General features: G+C 38.8%; 1 pseudogene; it reads left to right on the forward strand.

The window, feature by feature from the left end:
- Positions 1-6,129, forward strand: part of LOC101576231 — a 152,245-nt pseudogene that overhangs the window by 41,440 nt on the left and 104,676 nt on the right.

Raw genomic sequence — 6,129 nt, forward strand, 5'->3', positions numbered from 1 at the left:
CAGGATTTATGCGTCTGGTTGGAGAAAGACCCTGCTCAGGGAAAGTAGAAGTGAAATCTGGAGGAGAATGGATTCTAGTATCTGATGTGAACTTCACACACCCCAATGCCCAGGTCATCTGTGCAGAGCTGGGGTGTGGCAAGGCTGCATCTGTCCTGGGAGACGTGTCTCTCACAGGAGACACTAGACAGGTGTTGGCTGAGCAGTTCTAATGTGGGGATCAGGAGGCTGTGCTGCAGTATTGTCCCAGAGTGACCTTCCCTGGAGGCAGCAGCTATAACAGGCAGACTGTTCAAGTAATTTGTTCAGGTGAGATAATCAGCTGTAATTGAACCTTTCTGAACACACTGTTGTGATAAGAAAAATATGAGATGTTGCTGAAATCCTGTCTTCTTTCACCAGAATATGCAGAAGTCCGGCTTATGAAAAATGGCACCTCTCAGTGTGAAGGTCAGGTGGAGCTGAACACTTCTGTGGGCTGGAGAGCACTCTGTGCCTCCCACTGGAGTATGGCCAATGCCCATGTTGTGTGCCGCCAGCTGGGCTGTGGAGTTGCCATCTCCACGGCAGTAGGAGGAGCATATTTTGTGGAAGGAGGTGATGAAATCTGGAAAGACAGATTCCACTGCTCAGGAGATGAATACTTCTTGTGGAGTTGTCCTGTGACTGCCCTTGGTGTCCCTGCCTGTGTTGAAGGGAACACAGCCTCTGTAGTCTACTCAGGTAAGAGAAGAGTCAAAGTAAGTACCTAATAAGCACTTAAGATTCTCTTGAAGTCCCAAATATTTGAGCGCAGACAGCAGGAGAACTGACTTCAAAATTATTGTGACATAATTATCTTATGATTAAGCGTTTAGTTGAAGGGAAACAATGTTCAAATTAATATTTTAAATAAGTGTTACTTAATTTCAATTAATACAAACACTCCATAAAATCAATGTAGAGCCAATTAGTTACCTCTTCCCAGATCATCAAACAGAATAGCGCTTGCTCCAGCAATGACCTGTAAATCTCACCACTCACTATGTTCTCCTCCCCTGCAAAGAAATCACTTTCACTTGTACCACTAAGGAAAAATTTCCTTTGGTTTTTATCTTTACATCAAAATGCAGTATATACTCTGAAGAGTTATTTGACTCAAGGTTATACTTGTAATTCAACTTGGTTTTTTTTAAGCAGATCATTATTAATTTTAAACACACAAATGTGATATCTGAAATAGTAACTGTGTATGTGACAAAAGAGATCAATAAGAACCTTAGAAATTCAAAGCAAACCTAATAGCATAGTCAAAGAGAAATTGACCCTAGTAAAAAAAAAAAAGTAATTAATCTAAAGGAGATACTGATGATACTGACTTTTGTTAGTTAACAAAAGACATGCAAATCATGTATGCCCAACACACTTAGGACATACAGTGTTTATATCCATTGTGGGCATTTGGTACTTCAATTATTGCTATTTAAATACTCTGTGGTAGGAGCAAGAGTTGGACATTATGTGAAAAATTTTATCCTTTTATCTTGTTTTTCTATTGAAAGATTCAAAATGGTTATTTTTGACAGGTTATTATTTTAGATAATAAATCATAAAAATACTTCAGCAAGAGTTCATTTGTCTTGTGACAGACAAAATGCTTTTAGATAATTCACATCAAAATGAATTGTTTAGAGCTGAGTACCTATGTTAATGAAGAATAATTACTCTTTAACATCCTTTCTTCTGTGATACAATGCATTAATTTTTTATATTTTAACACCTTTAGCATTTTTTGTTGTTTGATAAACATTTTTGGTTCTTATCTATGGGCAACCTCGAGTTATATATGTGTTCTGCAATGCTATGTATCTGTCAAATATTTTGCTCACGTTTTCCTATCTTGACAACTACCTGTGAATAAGTAGATTTCTAAAGAAAACGGCTCTCCTGGCTCTTTATATCACAATGATATTTTGGCTCAAAAATTGTTGTTTCCTGGGCACTGTGCAATGATTTCAAATGTTAGCTATTGCTTTTGTCATAGTCATTCTTAGTGTTTTGCTTCAAACAAAAGGTCTGGTAAGGTCAAAAGTAAACATCTCCATATAGAAGTTAAGCTCTGAAGACAGGAAATCAATGCTTCTGCTTCACAGTTTCTATCTTAGATACCATCACTGGACTACCACTAATTTAAAAGGGTTCCCCTCTTTCACCCTGTGTATAGAAAACCAGACCCAGCTGATGTCCTATTGTAAGAACTCCCTGTCAGATTCAGCAGGACCCACAGCCTCAGCAATACAGGCTATCAACTACTCAGGTGAGGATGTCCTCTGGACAGAATCTACTCCTTCCCATGTCAGCACCACTGACCTGACTTTGTCTTTCTTCAGATAGCAGACAGCTGCGCCTGGTGGATGGGGGTGGTCGCTGTGCAGGGAGAGTAGAGATCCTGCATCAGGGCTTCTGGGGCACCATCTGTGATGACAGCTGGGACCTGAGTGATGCCGACATGGTGTGCAGACAGCTGGGCTGTGGAGTGGCCCTCAATGCCACAGCCTTTGCCTACTTTGGGCAAGGATCTGGGCCCATCTGGCTGGATGAGGTGAACTGCACAGGAGAAGAGTTCGACATGTGGAAATGTCCTTCCCTGGGCTGGGGAAATCATGACTCTTGGCACAAGGAAGATGCAGGAGTCATTTGCTCAGGTCTGTGTTCACACTGTCCACACTGTCCACAAATTGGAAGAGGAGGGAAGGTCTTCAGCATGGCCACTGGACATAAGATGAGATTAGAGACAGTAACTGAGTAGTGCAGAGGTAGGAAGGCTCCTTCCCCAGTGTTTCTCTGTCTAGCAGCAGAAAAAATTAGGTTTTATCACTTCTTCCTGTAGTTCTGCTCGTTGTCCTTCCTTCCCATCTCTGTCACTTGACAGTAATTTCCTACAATGTTTATCTGTTCCTTTTGGCTATAAATATTGAAGCACACTGTATTAGATTCTTATTGCTGCTTTAACAAATTACCACACAGGTCTTAACCTCACATTACACTTGTTTATGTAGAAGTGTACCCACACCGGGATGTGCTGAAAATAAGTTATTAATAGGGCTACATTCCTCTTAAACTCAGGAGAGACTTACATCCATGCCTATTCTAGCTTTTATAAACTTCTTACATTCCTTTGATCCGTCAGAATGAATGCATTAAAACTTTCTGACCATACTTCTATGGTAATGTCTCCCTGTCACCAAGTTTTAAAATGTTATCTGCTAGTTAGGATATAGTGCAGGATCCTATGAAATTCAGTTCACCTAGTTAATCCAGAAACCTACCTATACAGAGGTAAAGCATTTGACTGAAGAAGCCTACCTACTGAGATTACTAGGATAATCTCACTCTTGTAGTAGCTTCACTTACTCGATCTACAAAGCTCTTTTACAAAGTGAGGCAAAGAAATCATAGGCTCTAAGTTCCAGGTAGTGAATATATTCAGTGCTCTACTTCTCTGTCATCACTCTACTGCTCATGCTACTTTCTACAGAGTCCTTCAGATGTTTGTTCAGGAAGCTGTATTCAGCCTTTGCTACCTACCTGCAGATTCCTCAGGCCAGAATCTCTACGTTTTATTTTTCTATACCTTACTGTAACAGAAAGTGAGTGACAGGTTTAAGACTAAAACAGGCAAAAGGGAAAGAAGTTTCAATATTTACATGTTCAATTTACCTCTTCAGTTTTCACTTCATATAAAATAAACATAGCATGAATGGGTGATTGATTTTTGTGCCCTGTTGTTTCAGAGTTCCTGGATCTCAAGCTGGTGCATAAGGACCAGGAATGTTCTGGGTGGCTGGAAGTTTTCTACAATGGGACCTGGGGCAGTGTCTGCCGCAGCCCCATGGAAGATGTTACATTGTCAGTGATCTGCAGACAGCTTGGATGTGGGGATAGTAGGACCCTCAATACTTCTATTCCTCAGGGCCAGGGAAGGCTCTAGACCCTAGTGGGTGGATGGAATACGTTGTCGAAAAACTCATTCCTCTCTCTGGGAATGTCCTTCTGATGCTTGGAAAAACAGATCTTGCCTGCCAAGGGATGCAACTTATGTCACATGTGAAGGTGAGCTACTGTCTGTTTATATGTATCTGCCCCACCCTTGTGTGTTGATGCTAGGGAAATTTCATGTTTGTAAAGGCCAAATTTGAATATGTCTAAAAAAGAATTTTAAGTATTATATTATTAAATCCATGTAATCCTTTCTTGTTTTGATAGTAGAAACAGAGACACGTGTGCCAATGTCAATATATGGGAAAAATATAAGGGAGATTGAATTGAGCTTGTGAAGAGTGAATTAATGTTCTGATAAACTTTTGGAGTGCTGTAAACATGGACATAGGAGGAACATGGTGCCTTTAGGGTGCTGAGAAAAATCCTGTCATGATCAGAGCTTAAAGAAGCTGAGGGAGAGTCTTGTTGGATTCATTTCTTTCCTCATTGCCTCTCAAGATAATTATCAGTAGTCAGTATGCTCAACTCTTGTGACTCTGGTAATGCTGAATTTATTCCAATTAAATCTTAGACTACTACTTCTCAGAATCAGTATGAAAATTAGAACCTAGCAGCAAATTCTCTTCCAATTATTCTTGACTTCTCAGTAGCATTCAATAATTTGACACTCTCTGTCTTCCAGTTTTCCTTCTCTTCTCTCAGCCTTATCAGTTGCTTGTCTTATTCTGTTTACTTGGGACAGAACTTTTTTCAACTAATACATTGAGACCTACTAAGGGCTGAGCCTAGGTCTCTCTACTGTCCCTGGTAATGCTCCTCCCTCAGATGATGTCTCTAAGTTCCACGGCCTCAGATGCTGTCATCGAATCAACAGCTCCCAAATGTAAACCTCCACAATCGAGTCTGTTCTGAATTCCAAACTCTTGCTTCTTTGTTGGCTGATATCATCACTTGGTTATTTGGTTAGAAAAATAGAATGATTGATTCTGTCTCTCAGTGTCTGCCTCTCACTTTTTCTTTCAGGTATAGTTTTAATTAGTGTCCCTATTATTGCTTATTGACTTAGGCTCAATCACTTTTATCTCACTTTTTTCAATTTAAATATAATAGGAAGTTCTCCCACCTCTAGCTAAAAGTATCTCCTATACCATTCTAGTCCTTCAATCTCACCATTACCTTAGATATTTGGGTTATTTCAGTGGTCTTCAGTGATTTCCACTCTTTCTGTTTTATAATATGTTACCTACTTGTTTCTGGAAATATACTTCAACTGCCAAGTTGATTAATGTACTGTTCTATAACAGGGTGACATTTCTTCAAAGATGACAGTGGCACATGTCATTTTGTATCTCAGATGCAAAAGAAAATGAAAGCTATGTCAAGGGATTCTATAACTACACCCATTTAATATCTATGCCAGGAAACATGTGAGCATGTTATCCTTAGTTTTTGAAGGACTTTACTAGAAAAGAGAGATAAGATGATCTGTATATTCCTTTGGCGAATAGTGAAGACTCTAAATGGCTATTTTGTTTTTCCCTTACTAAAAGGTCTCACCCATTACATATCCCCAGGATTAAACAATACAGTCTGGTGATGAAAGAGCACTGGAAGGAGAGAGTTGTGGACAATTCACGCCATTTTTTCCCTTCGTTTAATTCAGAACACTTGTTCTTGCTGGATTGTACCTCCTGGGCTCTAGAGAGTTTAGGCACTTTGCACCAGTTATATAAGGTTGCAAGAAACAATATTCCTTTTCTTTCAGATTTAGAATACAAATTATGGTATCACTTATTTCAAGCAAAGCAGATATAAAAAGTGAAAAAAGTAAATTCATATTACATCACCTCTTGTCCATTAATATCACCCTGAGTCACATAATGTAAAAATTTTAGAGAAATATCTCAAAATTCAGTTATTGATAAAAATGTGGACTTTGATAACATATTTTTATTTCTTTTTTTTCTTTTCAAAGTTTTATTGATAAACATATAGCAATGAGAGAGTTTCAAATCAAATCTAAAGTACAGTTTCAACAAATAATACACTGCATACATTCTTCTCAGTGGATAATTGCTGTACAAGATGCAGACTTGTGATCCTACTTACAAACACCATTAGAAAAAATCATTCTATTCATTAAGAGAA

The sequence above is a fragment of the Octodon degus genome, unplaced genomic scaffold (genome assembly GCF_000260255.1).
Source record: "Octodon degus isolate 3935 unplaced genomic scaffold, OctDeg1.0 scaffold00483, whole genome shotgun sequence".
Lineage (NCBI taxonomy): Eukaryota > Metazoa > Chordata > Mammalia > Rodentia > Octodontidae > Octodon > Octodon degus.